Consider the following 13,508-nt stretch of genomic DNA (forward strand, 5'->3'; position numbering starts at 1 on the left):
CGCAGCTTCCCCGCACGGCAGCTGCCAGTCCCTCCTGGCTCCCGCGGCTGCTCAGGACACTGCAGGGGGGCAGGGGGCGAGGCTGGGGTCGGCGCGGCGCTCCGCCTGCAGATACTTACATAGCGCGCCGCGCGGAAGCGGCGGCGGAGGCTGCGCTCGCCCCAACTGCGGACCGCGGCGGCGGCCCTGGCCCTGACTTCCTCATACCGCTGCGGGCAGAAAACTCGGCGGCCACGTGATGGCGGCGGGGCCGGCGGCAGCTCGCCTCCTGCTGGGGCCGCCCGCACCAGCCCGGCCTGGGGCCGCGGGGGAGCCTCCTCGGGGCAGGAGTGCCTGGAGTCCAGGCTGCGGGCTGGCCGGGGCTGGGGCAGCGCGGCTGGGGAAGGGGCGCAAGGGCCGCACCGCGCGGCTGGCCCTGGGCTAGGCTCACCGGTGCTCCTTAGCCGGGTCCCGGACACCTAGCTGGGGGCACGCAAGGGGATGTTTCCAATCCAAAACGCAGGTAGAACGGAGAGGAGTCGTTGTGGCGTTTTTTCCCTGGGGGAATCCGAGTGCTGGGAAGAGGGAAGGCACAGGAAGACACATAGCTTGGCTAGGCACCCGCGTCTTCCTCATTGTCAGAGCTGGGAGATAGGTAAGAAGCTGGGCACAGTCTTCAGGGTCCTTGCAGCCCAAGCAAGTCTTGGATGCACTCGAAGCCTTAATCATTGCTTTAGGGTGCCCTTAAGCAACCAGAAACCCTGCAAAAGATGAATTTTTGTATGTGGGAAGGAGATGTCACACTATTGGTGTTGGTAATGGAGATCTGTTTCTCAGCCACTGACATGCCTGCCAAGGTCACTGCAACAAAGGGCCCTGTGCCAGGTACCTACCTTGGCTGCACCTCACCGGGCAGTGGCCAGAGCTGAGTCAGTCCTTGTTGGCATAAGGGGCCAGTCCATGCCTCACCCTGGAAGCAGAACCCCACCACTTCCCCATGCAGAGGAAGTGCCTGTGCTGAATGAACCATGCACCCTCATCGAGCTTGCCTACAGCGTGGAAACATAGAGTCAATTCATATGGAAAAGATCTTCGTGTTCAACCATTGTCTAAATCTGCCAACTCTGGTGCTAAACCATGTCCTTCAGTACCAATTCTCTGTATCTTTTAAACACTTCCAGGGATAAGGATTCAGCCACCTCCCTGGGGAGCCTGTTCCAGGGTTTGAGAATCCTTTCAGGGAAGAAGTTTCTTTTAATGTCCAACCTACACCTCCCCTGGCACAGCTTGAGGCTCTTTCCTCTTCTCTTGTCACTTGCTCCTTGGCAAAAGAGACTAACTACAACTTTCAGGGACTTGTAAGGAGCAAGAAGGTCCCCTCAGCCTCCTCTTATCCAGACTAAACAACTCCTTGCCTCAGCCATTCCTCAGAAGACATGTTCCAATACTTCACCAGCTTTGTTGCCCTTCCCCAGACCCATTCAGCAGTGGCACCTGGGACAGACATGCTTTTAAAGAAGTTTTTTTACTGCATCTTCAGGAAAATACCCTGAATTACTAAGCACAAACAGCAAAAAGGAACAAAGTGCTTTGGAGATTTAGCTGTCATTGGCAGGCACATACATGAGATACCTTTTGTTTTAAAGTACATCTGCTATGGAAGAACCGAGTTAAAGATACTCAGTAAATGTCCTTTCATTGTCCATCTTTATACTTCAAACCATTCAAGGAATTCCTGTGACATTCTTAATGAGAACAAAACATTTACTTTTCCTAACCCCTCCAACCCATCTGCTACTTTATGTAGGCTTCCTAACATTTATTTCTCCTCATTACATGGGTCATTTTCCTAAACACACCCTAATTTTATGAATGCATACACTGAAAATAAAGTGGAAGGTCAGTAATGCAGGGAAAATCTATTTGTATTTACTCTGTGCCTGAGAGCATTCATTGCCATATACATTCTGGGATTTTGTTTGTAAATATCAGTATGTTTTTTAAGAGAGCAAACTACTGTTGACTCTCTTGTGTTGATCCTCAAAACAATCATCATATTCCCAGCAAGATGTGTTTCACACACTACCTGTTTTTGCATAAGCTAGTATGGAACGTGTCCTGGGCTGCAGGTGTCCCAGGGATGAGTCTGGTCAGTCTGTTTTCCCGTACCCAGTGCCACAGTGTAATGGGGTTTGGACTTCAGATGAAGCTCCTCACAGGTGTATTTCTAATATTGGCATCCTAAAATATGATTTTTATGGCCTCATTGGCAAGATGCTAGAATCATAGAATCATAGAATCAACCAGGTTGGAAGAGACCTCCAAGATCATCCAGTCCAACCTATCACCCAGCCCTGTCCAGTCAACTAGACCATAGCACTAAGTGCCTCATCCAGGCTTTTGAAGACCCCCAGAGACAGTGCCTCCACCACCTCCCTGGGCAGCCCATTCCAATGGGAAATCACTCTCTCTGTGAAGAACTTCCTCCTAATATCCAGCCTAGACCTCCCCTGGCACAACTTGAGACTGTGTCCCCTTGTTCTGTTGCTGGTTACCTGGGCGAAGAGGCCACCCCCCACCTGGCTACAATGCCCCTTCAGGTAGTTGTAGACAGCAATAAGATCACCCCTGAGCCTCCTCCAGGCTAAACAGGCCCAGCTCCCTCAACTTCTCCTCATAGGATTTGTGCTCCAGGCCCCTCACCAGCTTTGTTGCCCTTCTCTGGACATGTTCCAGCACCTCAACATCCTTCTTGAATTGAGGGGCCCAGAACTGGACACAGTACTCAAGGTGTGGCCTGACCAGTGCTGAGTCCAGGGGCAGAATAACCTCCCTTGTCCTACTGGCCACACTGTTCCTGGTGCAGGCCAGGATGCCATTGGCTCTCTTGGCCACCTGGGCACACTGCTGGCTCATCTTCAGCTTACTATCTACCAGTACCCCCAGGTCCCTTTCCTCCTGGCTGCTCTCCAGCCACTCTGTCCCCAACCTGTAGTGCTGCTTGGGGTTGTTGTGGCCAAAGTGCAGAACCCTGCACTTGGCCTTGTTAAATCTCATCCCATTGGCCTCTGCCCACCCATCCAGCCTGTCCAGGTCCCTCTTCAGGGCTCTCCTACCTTCCAACAGATCAACACCTGCTCCTAGCTTGGTGTCATCTGCAAACTTACTGATGCTGGACTCAATGCCCTCGTCCAGGTCATCACACAGCTTTACTTGGATATAAAGGTCGTAGAATGGTTTAGGTTGGAAGGGACCTCAAAGCTCATGCAGTTCCAACCCCCCTGCCATAGGCAGGGACACCTCCCACTAGAGCAGATCACTCAAGGCCTCAATGTTTCTGTTTTATGCATAGATAGCTGTATCTATTAAAAATGATTCTTTGAGATTAAGCTAAGTGAGAGCTGTTAGGGAGGCCTGGGGGTGGGAGGGAGGACCCGGAGAAGTTTAACTCTTGCCATTGTCCTGTTGCCTCAGAGGGAATAGAATAGCTTCTGGGAAGTAACAGTTTAGCTGGCACGGCAAAAGGTGAGCAGTTAGGAGCTAAAAGCAGTTACTGTCTGCCGTGCCAATACATCCTTAAGGAGTTCTTAATCCAGAAATTACCGACATCATTGTCTGTAATTGCTTGCCTGTTGTGACAACACTTACTCGGAGAATGGTTGAAATGTAAACAGCAACCATTAGCTTTTTGCAGTGCAGTCCTGCCAGTACTCAACTGGGCTCTCACTTGCACCTTCATACCATCCCAACAAATTCCCTTTTAACTCTGGATGAGTAAGGGACACTAAGATCCTGTATTAAGCAAAACTTTTTTACCATGGAAAATATATGGCTTGTTATTTATTTTAATACTTGTAACCAAAAAGTGTTTTGTTCTGTTACAAAAGCATATCTTGCTTCAAAATGTAACCTGTAAATTGTACCTCAAAGAAATACACTACTGGGGAAAAAAAAACCTGTCATCTTGTCACTTTAATCAGATCAAATTCTTTCTTTCCAGATTATTTTTTAAGCTGTTCAACCGAAACAAAAATAATGCATAGGCAGCAGTTAGATAAGGGAGAAAGTGTGGTTTACAAGAGTTCCTAAAGGAAGATTTGTAACCACAGCACCATTAGCAGTGCTACCAAGCATCACAGTAAAAAAACACACATATATTTTAAGTATAATAATAAAATAACTCTCACATTTGTCATCTGGGTGTTGGCCATGAGTATATAAATGTGTCTATAAATACACAGATACAATTAAGCCCAAAGTATGGCACTGAATCACTGTCTTTTTTTTTTTTTTTTCTTAAAAGAGCAAAAACCTTTGAAGAGGACTTAATTTTTGCCTGCAGAGGATTCTTTCAGATACAGGATTGTCTGGAAAAAATACATTCCTACAAAACTGAAAAAGACATTAATGATGTGCTTCCACAGATTTCCTTAGTCCAAGTGTATTGTAAGTAGCACTTTTCTGCTGTAATAGGGCTAGGCTCTCCCCATGCTTTTGAGAAAAATATTTCTCTGTCTAGACCTGTATATCAAGAAATCCTTCATTGTTCAGGAAGGATTGCACAGTTTATCCCTCCATATCATGTGCAGGGATGGGGATAAACATCTGGAACCCAAAAGACTGTTAATAGCCTACATAGCTGGGCCCATGGTCGCAGGACAACATGCTGTCAAACAGCCCCCAAAGCCCCATTGTGCAGATCCCACCATGGAGGGGACACTGGTCACACAAGTGGATAACACATACACAGGGCTCTAGACAGTGCAATTAGGAATAGGATTATCCCCCCTCCCCCCTCAAAAAAAAAAAATCAAAGCAAAATTCTCTATGTGGCAGCTGCCTGCCTTTGACAGAAGAAATGGGAGTAATTTAAAAGGCCACAGCATTTAGAGAAGTGAACTTAACATGACAGTGAGAACTGGTTCTTGGTGAGTGGGAGAAACTCCACACTGCTGCCTAACATGGGGTCGATCCTGAGACAGGTAACTCCAACTCAGCCACGTTTCATGACCACGACTGGATTTCCATATTGCTGGCTTTTTCCAGACAGAAGAAAGCAGCAGCTAACAAATAGTTCACCTTAACACTGTAACAAAAAATATTTCTACATAATAACAGAACTGTGATAAACACTGTGCAGTTACTTGCTTTGGCAGGGTCTGTGTTTTAAGAGCAGGAGAATGCATGAAGAAACACACAACCTGATGTCATGTACATCTTTAAAGTTTCCACAGCCCCATTTTAGTAAATGCACTTTGCTAAATTAAGCCATTTCTTACTGAGCCAAGATTATTTAAAAAATAAATTCTGCTGAGGCCTCTGTTACTCTACAAATGAAAAAGACAACCTGTCCAGATGCTGGCAGTATCCATTCCATGTCAGGGTCTGCTACTGTCTTTTGCAATATATTACCTCAGATGGTCCACTGCAGGGATGGGTGGTTTGGTCTCCAGACTTTTCCATTACACAATCTCCATCTGCAAACAAAAGCAAAAGGCTGGAAGTCAGTTTTTACAGAGCTCCTCCAAGGTGATTGGGAAGGTGCTGCTGGCTTTCTTCAACTTGCTTGAGCAACATTGTTAGCTTCTCCAAGTCTGACTCACATCTCTGGTGCTATTCTAGTGACAGCAGGAGACCAAGCAGCACCCCTTTGTCCTAAAGAGCCTCTGTAGGCTTCTTCACTTGGCCAGTGGGAATGTTATCTTCCTCCTCCTTTTTTTGTTTGCCTCACAGGCTGTTATCTATTATTTCAGGCCTTTTGAGAGCTTAGTCTCTCATAATGGCAATACCAAACATGGCAATAATCTGCCATTTTAGGTATTTGAGAATTTCTTTCACATACTTAAAAGTGGAAATCTCAGTTCTTTCATATCAGCACAGCTTGCAGGAACCAAACTGTACTACCATACTGCCAAGGCAGAAAAGTGTCTCCTTGCATCCTATGAAATATTGGCCATTGGAATGGGCTGCCCAGGGAGGTGGTGGAGTCGCTGTCCCTGGAGATGTCCAAGAAAAGACTGGATGAGGCACTTAGTGCCATGGTCTAGTTGACTGGATAGGGCTGGGTGCTAGGTTAGACTGGATGATCTTGGAGGTCTCTTCCAACCTGGTTGATTTTATGATTCTAAGATAGCAAATAACAAAAATAATGCCATGAAACAGTAACATTATGCATTTGATGTTTTTCCTAAATTTTCATTTTCAAAAATGTGTATTTAGACTGAAATGTTGCGAGTTAACTATACCTGGGACGTCGTTCAAGTATCTTTCTCCATAAAGAAGAAAGTCATATGCTTGATTTGGAACTATCACTGTTACCACACAGATGGTTTCTCTCAAATATATGGAGTAGGGAGGATGAAAAAACAACCTGGCAGTTTTAGTCTAACAAATTTAAAATATTAGGACAGCCTCTATGGCTTTGCCAGTCGTTTTGTTTATAGATGAGTGATAAGCATTTTGTTTCTATTAAGGTAAGGAACACATGTAGTAAAATTAATGCAAAAATACAGGTATTTAGGTTCTTTTCAGACCAAACATTGTGTGTTTTATAAAATAACTTTTATTTCTGGGACATCTCGCAGCAGTAGGAAGGAGGAAAAAAACCCCCACTTCCGTCAGGGCGTTTACAAGAGCTATAGCATAGCAAGAGGAAGTTTCTGAAGGAAGAGCCGGATGTCTGTACTGAAGTGGATTACAGCTGCACACATGAATCTGATGGAGGGAACTGAGACCAAGTATAAAGAAATGCCCCAAACAAAACACCATGCAGAACAGAGCAGAGTAAAAGCGACTTTAAATCTTCCAAGATGTAAACGCACTTCGTGTCACTGAGTTACTTCACAGTGGGTAGCTGTAATTTCTGAAGATGTTAATGTCTTTGCCAAGAGAGCTGGGTAGAGAAATAAATCCACAGATGCCGGAAATTAAGCCTGTGGTTCATTTTAATTTTAAATCTGATGCTGTGAATTTTCTCATTCAATGCTGTCTTCCTTTAAATTTAGCAACTGTGTTCATTCCCTTGCTGAACGCCACCCTTACAAGATGGTGGTGTAGGGACTGTGTCCATTTATGCTTCTCTATCCTATACTGCAGGACTCTGTGCTACTTTTACAGCTAATTTCATTTATAAACACTGTTCCTCCTCCTAAGTTTTAAATACTATGTGTCTTAAATGGCTGGTAAAGGAGCTAGCTATGAGAAGAGAAATATTAAGCTGCACTGTCCAGCTGTTTCATGAAATGTACTAAAAATTAACATTCTGTTTCTAGAATTGAGCTGAGATTGGCCAGTGAGTTCAGAAAGTACAACAAGAGGAAAGTAATCTAGATAATCTCTGTGTGCACACTGATGCTGTGCATAAGCAAGTCTGGATGACACAACATTTGCTTGTCACCTGGAACTGAACAGCTCAATGTGCATGACTAGATATTTATGAAAACGTGCTGTCAGGTATTTACTCAATGTGCCAATTCATCTGTGGGCTTGGCTCAGCCCTGGAAATAAATGCATTTCCTTTCCTTGTGAAGTAGAAGAAATTTCAGAGTGATAGCAGCATTGACTTTAAGGTGTTGACCAAGTTATCCTATGATTGTAACAAACAGTAGCATGAAAACCATTAGGAGAAAATTTTAAACAGAAACTACTAAGAATTTCCAAGTTAAGCCACAGCTAAGATGGGCTAAACAGTCTCAGTGTACTCACGTTATATGCTGTAAATCTCCTTCACTCAGTACTGAAATATCAGCTCAGAAAAGCGTTGGTATTTACTCATTTCTCAGCAGTAGGAGCACAGGAGGTCAGTGGGAGGGTGACCCTGCAAAGAAAGAGAGTTTGCAGCTCCTTTGAGCTAATACTTGGCTAACAACAGGCTGTCAGTTCAAGACTATTGCAGCAGGAATCAGAAGAAAGTCTTATCTGTGTTTAAAAAAAAATCAACACATATTCCCATTAAAACAAAGATGGAGCAGCAGGAAGAAACTTAGAGTTTTTCTCTTGCAGCATACATAAGGTAACCACTTCTGAACTTAGGTGTAGTCAGAGAATTGTGTAAAGGTCAGAATTCCTGTGTGGAGCTGCTTAAACACAAAAAGGCATGTTTGACTTCATGGGTCTTCCACACTGATCAATAAACCCTAAAGAAAGATTTATTTATGTAGCACAATAACTCTTTGATGAGTCACTAGGCTATTTCAGCCCTTTTCCATGCACATTTAATGGTCAGATGGTATCATTCTAAAGAAGATTTTCCAGTCTAACAACACCATCTCATTGTATGTATTATTAAATGTTTATAAATGGATACTCCAGTGTTTTAAGTAGAGAATATTTCTCTAGCTGACTGGTCAGAAGCTGGTCTGATCCAGCAGCAACCAACAGTCGTTGCTCTTTTGCAGTTCGTCAGTGACTGACACGAATTCATTTGATATGCTCAAATGGACAGAAGCTCAAGTCACTAAAATATCATATCCTGTTCTAAATTGGGTACCTCATTGCTGTCTATGGTCCTGGCTGGCAAAATCCTTTGTGCATAGAGCTCTATTAACTGTAACCTTAGCTTCTTTAAAAATGTAGCAGGAACTGGTAGTGGTAAACTTGACACCAAAATTAAATGGAAACAGAAGCTGTGCTGCCCAGAGAACTACTCCTTGACATGGAAGTTCAGGCCTGGTGCTAAATGATCAGCATTTAGCTTTATCTGTCCTGGGGGCTTTATGTGTCCACTCCCCATTAGGTGCTAAGTTAATACTGCCTTTGAGAGCATTAATTAATTCAAACTCACATGCCTCCAAGCCCTGAACTCTGCCATAGATTTTTCCCATTCATTTAATAGATTGAAATATTAACTGGAAGTCCAACTGCAGCATCCAAAAAATTAAACAGATCCCTTTAAAATTTCTGTGAGACAGAGGAAAACTTTCCTTCTTTGTCGTATGGGAAGAATCAATGACTGAATGTTCCCTCTGAGTTGGTTAAACACACAAAGCTCACTCTTTCATCAGTTCCCTACTTCCCTGCACTTAGCAAGCATTCTTATACCTACCCTAGCACCTGTGTCTCTCTTCAGATACAGAGTCATTTGCCACAGGTTCAATTCAGTTGTCACAGGTAGAAAACTGAGGGCAGTAGATATGGAAGGGTAAGAAAAAAAACGCCATGCTAAAGATAAGGACTCTGCTTTTTGTGTAAGAAGGCTCCTACCACTGATGTTGCAGTAGGTTGCACTGGACTGTGACTGTGTATTTTTATAGAATAGAATGGTTTAGGTTGGAAGGGACCTCAAAGATCATCCAGTTCCAACCCCCTGCCCTAGGCAGGGACACCTCCCACTAGAACAGGGCACTCAAGGCCTCACCTCATCTCTCCTTAAACACTTCCAAGCAGGGAGCATCCACAACTTCCCTGGGCAACCTTTTCCATTATCTCACCACCCTCACCTTAAAGAATTTCTTCCTAGCATTTAGCTTGAATCTCCCCTCTTCCAGTTTAAACCCATTGCCCCTCACCCTGTCATTACAGGACCTTGTAAATAGTCCCTCCCCAGCCTTCCTGTAGGCCCCCTTCAGATACTGGAAGGCCACTACAAGGTCTCCTCAAAGCCTTCTGTTCTTCAGGCTGAAAATATCCAACTCTTGTAGCCTGTCCTCATAGCAGAGGTGCTCCAGCCCTCTGATCATCTTCGTGGCCCTCCTCTGGATTCCCTCCAACAGTTCCATGTTCTTCTTGTGTTGGGGGCTCCAGAATTGTACACAGTACTCCAGGTGGGGTCTCACGAGAGTGGAGTAAAAGGAGAGAATCCCCTCCCTTGCCCTGCTGGCCACACTGCTCTTGATGCCCACCTCTCCAGCCTGGCCAGGTCCTTCTAGATGGCATCTCTGCCCTCTAACAATTCGACTGTGCCACACAGCTTGGTGTCATCTGCAAACTTGCTGAGGGTGCACTCGATTCCTCTGTCCATATCACTGACAAAGATGCTAAACAGCACTGGTCCCAGCACTGAGCTCTGAGGGACACCACTGGTCTCCAGGTGGCTATTGTGCCCTTGATCACCACTCTCTGCATGTGACTATCCAGCCAATTCCTTATCCAGCAGTGCTCCACCCATCAAGCCCATGTTTTTCCAGTCTGGTGACCAGGATATCATGTGAGACAGAGCAAAATACCGTTGGTTCATATCCTTTTCAAGAGGATTCTAATCTCACCATGAGAAAGGATGAGTTAGTATAACTTGAATTAGGGCTTCCTGACATCAGCAAGAAATTGGTTTTCAAACACTACTCATACCAGTTAGGCTTTACTAGCATTGGAAAACATGAGTTATATTTTAAAATCATTATTAATGTTGAAAAGTATTTTGACCAATCCATGAACGGAGGCAGATATTTTGTACTTAGAAGCACACCATGTGTGGTCCTCCCTTCCTCTGCCCTATACTCTGTATACTGCTCTGTGTCTGCAGAGAGCAGAGGTGCTTATGTTCATCTCTAAACTGTACTAAGAGTCAATGCTGCCTTAGTCCTGTGAGCTTTCTGTGCTTGTCCTGCCCTGTTCACATCCTTTCAGAACTTTCTAATTCCTTGAGGACTGTGCATCCTCCTGACTTCCCACAGTAAAAGCTGCTCTTCACTCCTTAAAACACACTGGGACAGTGAAGTTCCACATGTGCAACAAGTTTAGGTCTGAGTGTCCTCGGTAGGGAGGCTGCACTGGGATCTTTTTCCCCAGAAGTTGAAGGAGGCAGCTCTGGAACTCACCACAGCACTCTGCACTCTCCATGAAGGCCTGAAGCTTCCAAATGATAAGAACTGCTCCCAAAACAGTCAGAGGAAAAAAGAAAGGCATATGTGGGAGAAGCTTTTCCTCTGCCTACCATTCCCTGAAGTCCCCTATCACTATCCAAGTGCTTTGGCAGTGACATGGTGCTAGGCAACATCATGATAATTTTTGTAGCAGTACTGCAAAACATTCCTGTGGTGTTAGCTGTCACTGAAGCATACCTAAAGCAATCAGAGATGCAGAAAAAAGCTGGAGTGGCCTGATAGATGAAGACACATCAGTGCTCTCTTAGAAAATAGTATGTGAAGATCTGGGCCGTTTTCCTCTGTACATTGACAGAGCACTTCCAGAGACAAATCACATGTTAAAAATTTGAGGTCTCCACAACAACAGCTTGGGATCTGACAGATCCAGAAGCCTTATGTTTATGGGGTGGATGTGATCAGAGTGCCAAGCTTACCATGCAGGAAACCTCATCATTTTAATAACTACTACTGGACATCTGAAAATGTGCCCTTTGCGGAAAGGGCATCTCTACTGAGAGCTTTCTTGCACTTCAGTTTTGCTACCAGTCTTATCACTCATCTTTTCTGACACTGCTCAGTGGGTGTGGGCACACAGTAGAAGATCACACAGAAAGAGTGTCTGTGAAATTTAGGAGTGATTAATCTCATGAAGCCAGAAGTGCATCACACGAAAAACACCTCCTCGCTGAAACGTGGTCTTCATTTTATGCAGACAAATCATGAAGGAAGACAGACTGTCCCAGTATTTTCAGCTATGGCATTCTTTGTTTTAACGATTACATGTGAAGGAATAATTATCCTGGCACTACTGAGCACACCACAGACCAGAAGCCTTTTATTTGCCATTTATTGTTTGGATTATAAACGCTAAAGTGAAATGACGCAAGTGCCTTTTTTGTTGTTATATTGTTTGCTTTAGCTTTCATTGGATCCAATCCAATTGCACCTTTACGTAGGCTCCTGTATAATTAAGATAGTGTGCATAGCCTCTGAAAGGAAATCATTAAGAGCCTTTTGTCAGAATGCACTGATTTCCTTGCCTGTGCCTTCTAAGTGGGCATAGATCACACTCTATCAGTTCATTTCTTGATAGCTCAAGCATATTTCTAATATTAATCTCATGTTAAGCTTCTAAAGCAGAATTCAGCTGAAAAAGTTGAAGCCACTTTGTATGCTGTAATTCTCTACTTATAAAATGAAAAAAAGCAGTGCTCTAAGCTCTTTCTGGCAGATGTCTTGGTTAGAGATGTTCCATTAAGACATCAAAGGACACAGGTATAGCGTGGAGAACAAACCTGGTGGTTTCACAGCTGAATGAAAAGGCCAGAGAAATGCATGGTTTTGCAGTTTTTCTCACCTAAAGCTGCAAAAACAAAATAGAAACCTTCCTACTGCCCATAAATAACAACTTTTCATTGCTACAACTTCTCTACAGCTTCTGTATGAATTCTCAGGTAGGTGTGGCACATCCCAATAGGGAGTTATCATTCCTGTGAAGTTTCCAGACTGCTGTGCACTGTTGCACCCAGGCCTCCTTACTGCAGAGAGCTCACCTGCAAAGTGCTTCTTTGGTACTTGTGCATCAGAAGAGCCATGTCTCCTAGGCTACACCTCACCACAAAGGCTAGTCCTCTCTTCTAGATGTAATGGGACTGTCAAGAAAACACTGTAAAGCTAAACCATACACACAAAATGAGAGAGTGAAAAGCTCTGTCACTGCTCTGCTTGTCTCTGTCACTTGCTCTGCTTGTCTCTGTCACTTGCTCTGCGAGTTGAGACTGAGGACTGATTTCTCTCATCTTTAAAATCTATCAAAAATTTCAGTAGACCCCAGGGGACATCTGACATCTCAAACTGGTTACTTAAGTAAAACCAAACAAAATACAACATAGAGTGACTATATGCCTATTTGTAGGCAATGTGCAACAATGAATAATGGTTACTGAACAGGCATTTGGTAAATTCTTAAGTCTGGAACTTAAGACAAAACAGTAAGTGTGTTAGACCAGGAACTGCTTGACCCAACATGCTTCAGCTAAAATTGTATCAAAGTAATTACAAAACCTGATTAAACAAGGCTCCATTCCCACACACAACTCCACCTTACTGCCTTGGCAAAGCTGAAAGCTGGTAACACCCTTTAGCTGGTTTGCACAAAGCACAGTTAATAAAAGCAGAATGGAGGAGTTCATGTTTACTTCCAACACATTGATGGTGTTTTGGGAATCATCACTCTCTAATAAAGAGTGGTGGTTCCAAAACCAACACTTTGAATCTATCTGACTTCAAAGGCAGCAGAGTCAGTCCAGTGCTGAGGACCTGTGCCTTTCACAGCTACAGTGCCAGAGCCCAACCACCCTCCTCATCATCTCCTGCAGGTGAGAGATGATTTGCTCCACGAAATGTTCTAGTGCTTTCAGTAAGGTAATTAGATAATCAGAAAAATAAGTTGCTCTAAATACAGATTACTATTTTACACTATGCCCAAACTGCAGCCACTTATGAGTCTTCTGTATCTTAATGTGTACCCTAACTTACCGGGTTTTGAAAACCAATGCAATGATAGCAGTTACACTATGAACATCCATCAGCTGAGCTTACTGCATGCTAGAAAACTAAATGCTGAGCTTCTGACAGTGGCCTTTCAGCTGAGCTCCTATTCACCCCTAAGTAGACCGTATGACTTTTCAGAAGAGAATTGAAGTAGTTAAACATTCCACCCAAATA

This window comes from Pogoniulus pusillus, chromosome 2 (assembly GCF_015220805.1).
Source record: "Pogoniulus pusillus isolate bPogPus1 chromosome 2, bPogPus1.pri, whole genome shotgun sequence".
NCBI classification, from domain to species: domain Eukaryota; kingdom Metazoa; phylum Chordata; class Aves; order Piciformes; family Lybiidae; genus Pogoniulus; species Pogoniulus pusillus.